General features: G+C 39.1%; 1 protein-coding gene across 1 annotated transcript in view; it reads left to right on the top strand.

The window, feature by feature from the left end:
- Positions 1 to 1,094: 1,094 nt before the first annotated feature.
- LOC150077941 (adipose-secreted signaling protein) overlaps positions 1,095 to 12,506 on the top strand; it is a 69,443-nt gene continuing 58,031 nt past the window's right edge. Inside the window, exon 1 of the mRNA XM_090384857.1 lies at positions 1,095 to 1,531. The gene's annotated coding sequence lies outside the window, so the exon portion shown is untranslated. The remainder of the gene's footprint in view (positions 1,532 to 12,506) is intronic.

Here is a 12,506-nt window from a genome sequence, read left to right on the forward strand (position 1 = left end):
CCCCAATACTGAACCCTGAGGGACTCCACTAATAACATTAGTCCACGATGAGCAGTGTCCATTGATTACCATTCTCTGTCTTCTCCCCCTCAACCACCCCTTTATCCATAGCAGCAACTTGCCTCCAATGCCACACTGCTCCAATTTGTGCAGCAGTCTTCCATGTGCAACAGTATCAAAAGCCTTTCTAAGATCCAAGTATATTTTGTTGATTTAGTTGACAGTTGATTTAGCCATCCATTGATATCAAATGGAAAAGGTAATAACGGAATTTTGCGCTTTGAATATATATTTTTAAGATTATATTGTTTGATTTTTATGGTTAATTAATGAAACTAACTAAAAAATGGGACCCAGATACGTAGGCTTTTAATATGATTACTGGATTCCATGCATTGAAAATCCGATCCTGATTACTTCAAAACATTTATTAGTTTTATTAGCAAATGGCGGTGCAGTATAAATTAACATTTCTTCTACAGGAGAAATGAAGAAATGTAGAATAGATGTGTGGAAATTTGTCTTTAGCCAGCTGGTGGGGTGGTTAATTGCTGTAACAAACTTCCATCTGTCGTTGTGGAAGTTGATAAGTTAAATAAATTTAAGGAGCAACTGGACAAAAATTTAGAGGGGAAACGTTGTGTGAAATTTTTTTTTTTTTTTTTTTGGCTGATGCTGTATAAGCAAATACACTTGTTTTCTTGCATCACATGCCACTAGTACTACTACTACTACAGAAAATCGATTATCTGGAAAATCACAATAAAATTGTACCTAGTAATAAGCTGGACCAAGGTATTTCAGCGCCCCAGGCAGATTGATTTTTCTGCGCCCTTTCATAAGGATATATATATTTTTTGCCTCCTTGTTCTTCTATTTTTGGCGCCCCTTAAAGAATGTCACTGCGGGTAAGGGCCCTGCTATCCCGTGCTTTAATTCTGCACTGATCTAATTGATCAAACATAGAAAATCAATAAAATTTCCTAATTTGTGGCTCATCTTTGTGCCTGCCTTCTGGTGGTCAACGGGAATTTCCCAGAAATTATCTCTTTATCCTTTTTTTTTTTTTTTAAATGCAGTGTCGTTGTCGGAATGGCGCGCTGAGTTAATCTAGAGGAGATTTTCAGATTGTTTTTTAACACGTTCGCTGTTGCCTGTTTGTTCACGAAGCTTGTGTAATATTGAATTAATTTTTTTTTAGTTGCCATGCGTTAATAGGAGACCATGTTTGTCTGTATTTGATATTTGTCGAAGGATGTTATAGGTGGTTAGAATTATGCTGTTCGTTAATCTTGTCACGAATGGTTTTTTTTTTGTTCGATTAATTGATGTTTCCGGAAACAAACTCGCTCTGATTTTTCAAGGTTATATTTGCAGCCAACTGTAGGCAGTAATTATCAGATTGCGTAACTTTCTGGTGTGCATGTGCGTTGTTTATTGTAAACAGAGAATCAAAAGGGAGGGAAAAAGGAAAAAAGAAGGCGCATTTTAATGTGTATGGAAGTTGGCCAACAGTAAGGAGACTAACCTGGTAAGGGAGGATTAATTCCGTTGATGTGGAAATTTAGGGTTAAAATATATTTTGTTAAGATGCGCGCAGGTCTGTATGTGTTTAGAAAACTTGTTTCTGGAGGAATTGAGGAAAACTACATTTTTAACACGAAAAGTTTTTTTCTGACTTTTTTGTTTTACTTTTACCGAATCGTTTTGTACTGTCACTTAGTTTTACTATTGGAACAGCAGACTGTAATTAACTGTATAACTATCCTTAATAGTTAATATGATGGCCGACCGGGCTAGCCGAGTGGGTAAAGTACCTGCCCGGCAACCCAAAGGTCGCGGGTTCGATTCCCGCCTCGGGCTTGGATCAAAGTACTGCAAAAAACCTTGGCAGGTGCAATATGGCCACAGAAGCCGATGCGCCAACAACTACCAAATCAATCAATCAATCAGTTAATATGATGCTTAATTTGTGTTGAATAATTAATAATAGTTTCAAATGTGTTACATTTGAAAATATTAAATAAAATAGAACGGTAAAAAATATCGGACGCAACTCTGTAGATGGGCTTTGAGGAGGGGGCTTGTGATTATAGGGTCATCATGGCCCCCTGAAATCGTGTATGTGACTTGGATTACCGCTTAGAAGGGCAAGATGGACCCATTGATGTTGGTTTACGACACTCCTAACACCTTTTTTTTTCTCCTTTTTTTTTTCCCGGCCCAAAACACTCGACTTAATGGGATCCCAGGTTCAAAACCGAATACAAATTTATAACTGATAAATTGCATTTAAGGTACTTTACAGTTTTGGGATCCAGAAAACTGAGTATGACACAACACTTGGCCAGCGTTTCATTTTTGATAAAAATTAGAGAAAATTTTGATTTCTTCATGATAACATGTGAAGCATTTCACTTTGCTGTCAGCTTTTTTCACTTTGCTAAAGTAATTTAAATTAGCAACAGTTTTACCTCTCAGATATGTCTTGAACTGTAATTGTTGAAACTGGGCTGTGTAGTGGTATTAGTAGTGGCATATTATACAGCATTGGCCCAAAAGAAAGAAGAAAAAAAAAAAAGAAAAAAAAGCCACCTATTTTGTTTGCTCATCCCTTCTATCCTTGAAATTTATTCAAACTGTCTGTTCCCAACACCTGATGGAAGTTTATTCCAGCAATCAGTTACTCTGGCATAATCCTGCAGCTATCTTTTTTCAATTAAAGTTTTGTCCTCTTCTGTGTATCATCCAAGAAAGAGCAAGGATGCTATCAGCATTGTTTATATAATGTATAAATGGACAATAAGAGGAATATTTGAATGATTATAGACCTGAGTTACTACTATTTAGGCCTAAATGGATGTAGTAGTAGTAGTAGTAGTAGTAGTGGCATGTGATGCAAGAAAGCATGTGTATGAGCTTATGCAGCATCAGCCAAAAAAAAAAAAAAAAAAAATCACACCATTCCTTCCAAATGTCTGTCCAGTTCCTCCTGAAATTTATTCAACCTATCAACTTCCACAACGACAGATGGAAGTTTCTTCCAGCAGTTAACCACCCGCTGGCTAAAGGCAAATTTCCGCACATCTATTCTACATCTGTCTTTTCTTAATTTTAATTTATGTCCCCTTAGGTTCGTAATCTGAACAAGTGGAAGGATCCCATCAGAATTCAGCGTGCTCAACTCATTCAAGGCCTTATACACCTCAATCAGATCATCGTGCAGATGACTAGTCTCCAGCCACTGCAATTTGCAGAACTTAAGCCTCTCTTGGTAAGAGGATCCCTTCATTACCCTCACCAATCTTGTTGCCCTTCTCTGTACACCCTCAAGTAAATCTACATCCTTCCTAAAATGAGGCCTCCAGACCTGTACACAGTACTCAAGGCGTGGCCTGACCATTGCCTTATACAGAAGTCTTCGTATCACCTCCTTTTCCCTGCTAGCAAAATTCCTATATATCATTGACAAAACCACATGACCTGCCCTGGCAGCCTGACTGCATTGCTCAGAAAACTTCATATCTGCCTGCACAATTACTCCCAGGTCTTTTTCATTTTCTACCACCTTAAGTGTAGTACCACACAGTTGGTACGTTTCTCTGGGGTTACTTCTACCCATATGCAGTACTTTGCATTTGTCAAGGTTAAACTTCAGTTGCCACTTCTTAGCCCATCTGCCCAAATTATCTAGATCCTGTTGCAGTAGCACACTGCCATTACTGTCATTAACAACCCTGCCAACCTTTGTATCATCTGCAAACTTCGACATTAAGCCTGATATACCTTCATCAATATCATTGATAAATATACAAAACAACAGTGGACCCAACACCGAACCCTGTGCTCTTCGTGGACTAATAACATTAGTCCACAAAGAGCAGCACCCATTGATTACCACCCTCTGTCTTCTCCCACTTAACCATCCTTTGTCAAATGAATTAATGACGCATTAGCATTAGTAGAGGCATTTGATGCAAGAAAGCAAGCTTATGCAGCATCAGCCAAAAAAAAAAAAAAAAAAAAAGTAACATAAATAAATAAAAATAACCACTTCCACTTCACCCCTCTGTTCGTTCGAAATACCTGTCCAGCTGAGCCTTAAACTTATTTAGGCTATCAACTTCCACGACAAGGGATGGAAGTCTGTTCCACCCACCAACCACCCGCTGGCTAAAGGCAAATTTCCGCACATCTATCCTACATCTGTCTTTCCTCAATTTGAATTTATGCCCTCTCAGGTGATTTTTCTGAGCTAGAGGAAGAATCCCATCAGCATTGAGCATGCTCAAACCATTCAAGGCTTTGTACACCTCTATCAGATCACCCCGCTGGTGCCTAGTTTCCAGACACTGTAATTTGCAAAACTTAAGCCTTTCTTCGTAAGAGAACCCCTTTGTCCCATTCACCAATCTAGTTGCCCTTCTCTGTACTCGTTCCAGCAGCTCTACATCCTTCCTGAAATGAGGCCTCCAGGCCTGTATACAGTACTCTAGGTGTGGCCTGACCATTGCCTTATACAAGGGAATAATCACCTCCTTATCCCTGCTAGAAACATTCCTATATATCATTGACAATACACCATGAGCTACTCTTGCAGCTCGTCTGCACTGCTCAGAGAACTTCATATCTGCCTGCACCACCACCCTCAGGTCCCTTTCATTCTCTACCACTGTCAGTGTAGTACCACAGAGTTGATACGTTGCTCTGGGGTTGCTGTTTCCCATATGTAGTACTTTACATTTGTCAATGTTAAACTTCATTTGCCACCTCGAAGCCCATCTGCTCAACCTTTCCAAATCCTGTTGCAGCAGCATAGTGTCAGTAGTGTCCTTGACAACCCTGCCAACCTTCGTATCGTCTGCAAACTTGGACATTAAGCCTGATATACCATCATCAATATCATTTATAAATACAGAAAACAATAAAGGCCCCAATACTGAACCCTGAACCCTGAGGGACTCCACTAATAACATTAGTCCACGATGAGCAGTGTCCATTGATTACCACTCTCTGTCTTCTCCCCCTCAACCACCCCTTTATCCATAGCAGCAACTTGCCTCCAATGCCACACTGCTCCAATTTGTGCAGCAGTCTTCCATGTGCAACAGTATCAAAAGCCTTTCTAAGATCCAAGTATATAATATCAAAGTTATTCCCTGCATCCAGTTCTTTTGTGACTGCATCATAGTATCCAATCAAATTGGTCAGGCAAGACTTCCCCTTAACAAAACCATGCTGTGTCCTAGCTATAACTGAAGTCTTGTCTAGATGATCCTGCAGTGCTTCTTTCACCAGTGCCTCCATTAATTTTCCGGGAACAGAAGTTAAATTCACAGGTCTATAATTACTTGTGTCAGCCTTTGATCCCCCTTTGTGAATTGGGGTCACATTTGCACATCTCCAGTCAATGGGTACCTCCCCTGAGTCCAAGGAAGCTCTCATAATTATGGCTAAGGGTTTGCTTACCTCCTTTGCTGCCTCCTTTAATATAACTGGATAGATCCCATCCACCCCAGGTGCCTTTCTTGTGTTTATCTTCAACAATTTCTCCTCCACTTTGCTCTCAGTTATTACAAGATTCTCTAGCTTACTGCTAGAGTTGAATACACCTCTGGCATTCCCCTCGCTGAATAACTCCTCATGTGTGAATGTCGATGCAAAATATTCATTTAGTTTGTTAGCTACCCGAGCAGGGTCATCAACAGTTGACCCATCGATCTCAAGTGGACCAATCTGATTCATCCCCTTCCTTCTAGAGTTTACATAAGTAAAGAACTCTTTGCTGTTTTTCTTCGCATCCCTTGCCAAGGATCTCTCGTAATCTGCCTTCGCCTGCCTAACCTCCTTTGTAACTTGGTTACAGATCAACTTGTATCTATCATAGGCGTCCGTGTCACGTGTTAATTTGTATGTATCCCATGCATTTTTCTTCTCTGCCATATGCCTCATTAGTTCATCTGACAACCATTTAGGCCTAAACCTTGAACAATATTTCTTAGTTGGTATGTAAAGCCTAGTAGCTTCCACGATAAGTTCTTTGAATGCTTCCCATTTTGAATTTGCTGTTGGCAATATCATCAGTTGATCCCACTGTATAGAATTTAAATACTGTCTCAGTCCATTGTAGTCGCCTTTACGAAAGCAATACCCCTTCCCTTTACCCCTAATGGTAGTTACCTCTTTGAGTAACTCCCACTTCAGCACACTGTGATCACTGCCACCAAGTGGTTCATTTATCTGCAGATTCTTAATGCATGAAGAATCACTACTGATAATCAAATCAAGAGTATTACTCCCTCTAGTTGCCTCCCGAACATGCTGATGTAGAAAACAATCATCCAATAAATCCACAAAAGCCTTGCTACTGTGTGAGTGACCAGCCCCCAAATTCCAGTCAATATCTGGGAAATTAAAATCCCCTATTATAAGACTCTCTGATTTACTGGCCCACTCTATTTCTCCGAACAGTTTCTTATTATACTCATCAGAGTCATTAGGCCTATAGCACACTCCTACTCACAATTTTGATCTCCCAATGCTTATGTCACACCAAACTGACTCGACACTGCACTGTCCAGCGATGTCGACTGGCTTCACTTCCTTGGATTTTATGTGTTTTTTAACTAATAGCATAACCCCTCCTCCCTTCCTATCCTGTCTATCCTTTCTGTCGACATTGTACTCCCCAAATTCCAGTTCTGCATTTCTTATATCTGTGTGACACCACGTCTCTGAAATCCCCACAATATCTGCCTTTGATGTTTTGAGCAATACCACAAATTCATCAAATTTATTTACTAAACTCCTAGCATTGGTGTACACACAAGTATACATGCACCTGTTCTTTTTCTTAGCTACCCTAACACAACCCATGTGTTTACTTGTACCCCAATGATTCCCAGCAGTCTCTGAAATATCCTGCATCTTATTTTCCAGGCTGCGGCTCATTCCAATAGAAGCAGTGCAAGAATCACTTTCACCTCTGCCAGTGGCTACTGTTAATCTATTAGTCCTTGTATCCCCCCAATCTAGCAGTTTTCCGACCCACCTAACATTGCCTCGATAGCATCAGCAAACATTCTTGCACCCTTTCTATTTAAGTGTATCCCATCCCTGTAGAAGCAGTCTCTCCTGTTAACATACGGCAGAGAAGAAAAATGCATGAGATACATATAAATTAATGGGTGATATGGAAGCTTATGATAGATATAAGCTGGTCTGTAGCCAAGTCACAAAGGAGATTAGGTAAGCAAAGGCAGATTATGAGAAATTCTTTGGCAAAGGATGCAAAGAGTTCTTTACCTATGTAAACTCTAGAAGGAAATGGGATGAATCAGATTGGTCCACTGGATATTGATGGTTCAACTGTTGATGATCCTGCTCAGGTGGCTAACAAACTAAATGAGTATTTTGCATCTACATTCACACATGAGGAGTTATTTAGGGAGGTGAATGCCAGAGGTGAATTGAACTCTGGCAGTGAGCTAGATGATTTTGTAATAACTGAGAGGAAAGTGGAGGAGAAATTGTCGAAGATAAACATAAAAAAGGCACCTGGGGTCGATGGGATCTATCCAGTTATATTAAAGGAGGCAGCAAAGGAAGTAAGCAAACCCTTAGCCATAATTATGAGAGCTTCTTTGGACTCAGGGGAGGTACCCATAGACTGGAGATGTGCAAATGCGACCCCAATTCACAAAGGAGGATCAAAGGGCAACACAAGTAATTATAGACCTGTTAGTTTAACTTCTCTTCCAGGAAAATTAATGGAGGCACTGGTTAAAAGAAGCACTGCAGGATCATCTAGACAAGACTTCAGTTATAGCTCGGACACAGCATGGTTTTGTTAAGGGAAAGTCTTGCCTGATCGATTTGATTGGATACTATGATGTGGTTACAAAGGAATTGGATCCAGGGAATAACTTTGATATCATATATTTGGATCTTAGAAAGGCTTTTGATACTGTTGCACATGGAAGACTGCTGAACAAATTGGAGCAATGTGGCATTGAAGGCAAATTGCTGCTATGGATAAAGGGATGGTTGAGTGGGAGAAGACAGAGAGTGGTAATCAATGGTCACTGTTCATCGTGGACTAATGTTATTATTTGAGTCCCTCAGGGTTCAGTGTTGGGTCCATTGTTTGTTTTCTGTATTTATAAATGATATTGGTGATGGTATATCAAGCTTAATGTCCAAATTTGCAGGTGATACAAAGGTTGGCAGGATTGTTAAGGACACTAATGACAACAACAGGCTGCAACAGGATTTAGAAATGTTGAGCAGATGGGCTGAGAGGTGGCAAATGAAGTTTAACATTGACAAGTATAAAGTGCTACATATTCGTAGCACGTGGTAGGTTTAAAGAAACCATGTTTTTGTGTAAGCATGGAAGCAGGGAAAGTTATAATTGCAGTTATAACTTAGTTAAATTGCAATGGGAAGTAGTAATCCCAGTAACATCAACTCTGTGGTACTACACTGACAGTGGTAGAGAACGAAAAGGACCTGGGGGGTAATTGTGTAGGCAGATATGAAGTTTTCTGAGCAGTGTAGACGGTCTGCAAGAGTAGCTCGTGGTGTCTTGTCAGTGATGTACAGGAATTTTACTAGCAGGGATAAGGAGGTGATTATCCCCTTGTATAAGGCAATGGTTAGGCCACACCTTGAGTACTGTATACAGGTCTGGAGACCTCATTTTAAGAAGGATGTAGAACTGTTGGAATGAGTACAGAGAAGGGCAACAAGATGAGTGAATGGAACAAAGGGTTGTTCTTATGAAGAAAGGCTTAAATTTTGCAAATTACAGTGTCTGGAGACTAGGCACCTGCGAGGTGATTGATTTAGGTGTACAAAGTCGAATGGTTTGAGCATGCTCAATGCAGATGGGATTTTTCCTCTTGATCAGAATAATCATCTGAGAGGGCATAAATTCACATTGAGGAAAGACAGATGTAGGATAGATGTGCGGAAGTTTGCCTTTAGCCAGCGGGTAGTTGGTTGGTGGAACAGACTTCCATCTTTTGTTGTGGAAGTTGATAGCAAATAAATTTAAGTCTGGGCTGGACAGGTATATGGAACGAATGGAGGGGTGAAATGGGAGTTTTTTTTTCCTTTTTTTTTTTTTTTTGGCTGATGCTGCATAAGCTTACTTTCTTGCATCATGTGCCTCTACTAATGCTAATGCTATGTAGAGTAGAATGCACCCAGTCACCATAAATAAAATGTGACTAGTGGTCAGTAGATAGTATTATCAGCCGTAAGTTGAGATCATGGAATAGCAGTCATAAAATAATTTAATTTGAACCTGCAAAAATAAAGGTAAAAACATAATATCAAAAATAATATATTTATAGCACTTAATGTTGCAATTTCGATAATTCTTTCTTGAGGGCCAGCTATCAAAGCCAAGAAGTAAGGCCTCATGTTTCTAACATGAAATATACTTAGCATGTGGTTGGTTTAAAGAAACCAAGTTTTTGTTTAAGCATGGAAGCTGGGAAAGTTATAATTGCAGTTATAACTTAGTTAAATTGCAATTTATGCAATTATAACAATAATTGCAATAAATGTAGGGAAAATTATAATTGCAATTATAACTTTCCCTACATTATTTTATACCTAAATTCCACAAAAATCCATTAGGTTTTAGATTCATTACCTCATGAAAGTTTAGCTATGCACACAAACCTGGTAAAACTTTAGCGCTACTTCTGAAGCCCATCTTAAATACCTTACCCAGTAGCAGAATTATTTACAATAATCAGCCTGCAATAGATGTACTAAAATCTAATAAAATTAAATTTTAGTGTATTATTATTATTATTATTATTATATGTATTATTATTATATTATTAAATCTAATAAAATTAAATTTTAGTGCATCCAGTAGTATATGATTTTAACAGCCTTTTCACCAGCATAGACCTATCAAACTTGAAGACAGTCCTCAACAAACTGTACAACAGCCACAGACACATTATAAACTGCAAACCAGCATATTGGAACAGCCTGACCAACCTCTGCATTTCAAACAACTACATGACTGATGGAAAAACAGTTTACTTACAGACCAAAGGAATCCCAATGGGCAGTTCAGCTAGCTGTGTTCTGGCTACTCTGCGCCTCCGTAGCCAGGTGGGAAGGAGCAGCAGTGCGTAGCACATGCTTCTTGATTAGACCGGGGTTCGAGCCCGTCACCACCAAATACGGAGGATGCGGAAAGGTCAGGGAATGACCACCGCATATCCCGGAGCAATATGCCTTAGTTGCTAATGCTCCTAAAAAAAAAACCAAAACCTGGCTAATCTATACTATGTTCAAACCTCATTACCAACCGAACTATACCTGTTCAGATACATAGACGACTTACTGGTAATAAACTGCACCAACTTAATACAAGAGTTTGCCAATAATTATCCTCCAGAACTGATACTGGAAAAACCAACAACCACCAGACAGCCAATTACCTAGATCTGGATATTGATATTAATGGCTTACAAATATCCATTAATATCTATAACAAATGCGATGCCTTCAATTTCAGTGTTGTCCACTTTACACACTGGCATTCTAACATCTCAAAGAAAGCACATGCAAATGTTATTCTTTCACATGCATCAGAATAGCAACTATATGTAGCAATAACAGACTGATAATACACAATATCAGAACCCTATATAACAAGCTACTGGACAATCAGTTTCTGGCTATCTACCTTCACTATCACATCAACAAGGCACTCCAAATTTTAAAGTATAAAAAAACAATTAACTATCCCCTAGATATGGCGATTATATTAACAAACTGACACCCTCTACATCCAGGCTGTGTATATATATATAATGTATAGGCAATACCACTTAGCCTCTTTGGTGTCTCATGGTCTGGAAAACCTGTGTCCACTGATTGGCTACTAAAGGAGTATTTTTCATTACTCTTAATTATTTTGTTAATTTTTATTATCACATTACTAGGTATAAAGGTAATAATGCTTATATGGTCTTCCTTCACCATTATTGACTTAAACACATGAGGCACAGTCCCAGAACTACATTTAAGGTACTACGGGAACAGGTTATCAATCCCAAACTACCCCAGCACATCTATTTCCACTCATCTTCACACTACTTTTTGTTGTTCTGAATTCATTCCTTTTATTTCTTGTGTGTGATTAGGTTTCAAAAACAATATCAAGATGCTATATTTTCTGTTTTGGCCAAAATTTCAGTGTCTTTTTACGATATTTTGCCAGTTATTTCTGCTCCCCTATCCTGGGATATGCTGCTTCATTTAATTCCTCTGCCAACCTCATGTGTCTTGCTGCATTCCAATGCCCGAGGTTGCTTTTGCATACTATATAGTCATTGACGCGAGCACGTAGCTTGCTTTTTCTCCACTGCAGCACACTAGCCTACACCGTACGGCTATCTCCACAACTCCAGCTTGATTATACAGCAAGTACTTTTCCTGATCCTCTGTCCAAAGTTCCAACTCTTTATTTCAGCCTTTAAGGTTATAATTTGCCATCGGCTTTTAGTCATTTTTTACTACTTATCCCTCTGCCTCTGTTGGGTCAGCCATGAAATATATGTTAGCATTACGTACTTTACACACTATGATTAACCTGGCTTCCATGCTTATACGAAAACTTGGTTTCTTTATACCTAACACATGCTATATGCCGACCGGGCTAGCCGGGTCGGTAAAGTGCCTGCCTAGCAACCCAAAGGTTGCGGGTTCGAATCCTACCTCGGGCTTGGATCAAAGTACTGCAAAAAACCTTGGGAAGTGCAATGTGGCCACAGAAGCCGATGTGCCAACAACTACCAAAAAAAAAAAAAAAAAATTGCAAGATTAAGTACTTCTAATATATTATTTTTGATATTATGTTTTTTGTAGGTTTAAATTGAATTATTTTATGACTGCTATTCCATGATCTCGACCTATGGTTGATTATATTACTTACTGACCACTAGCCACACTGAAAATATAATCTCACACACACACACACACACACACATATATATATATATATACACACACACTGGTATTCAAAGAAATCACCCCTTAAAATTGTAATTGTTGTCCGAATAACGTAAGTATATGGCAATATTTCTTACAGATTGCATTAGATAAGATTGACACGCGTAGGTGATGACGTAATATTGCATCAATATTACATCAATGTAAGCACACTCTGCAAGAGTTGCAGTCATTCCTTGCTCATGTCAGGATGGCGAGTTATGTGCAGTTGATGCCATGAAGAAAGAGTGCTATTGTTGCTTTACGTGAGGAAGGATGTTCTTCCCGTCATATTGCTTACAGTGTCTTGTTATCAGTCGACAGTGAGTAGATTTTTTTCCAAACTCAAAAATACTGGTTCTGCTGATAAGAAAAAAGGATCCTGATGCAAACGAGTCTCTATGCCAAAACATGACCGTGTTTTGAAGCGCTTATGCCCTAAAAACCATAAAGCTTCTTCGTCTGAGCTGAAAAGAGAA

Source organism: Mastigoproctus giganteus, chromosome 11, assembly GCF_048544385.1.
Source record: "Mastigoproctus giganteus isolate SK-2022 chromosome 11, ASM4854438v1, whole genome shotgun sequence".
Taxonomy (NCBI): domain Eukaryota; kingdom Metazoa; phylum Arthropoda; class Arachnida; order Uropygi; family Thelyphonidae; genus Mastigoproctus; species Mastigoproctus giganteus.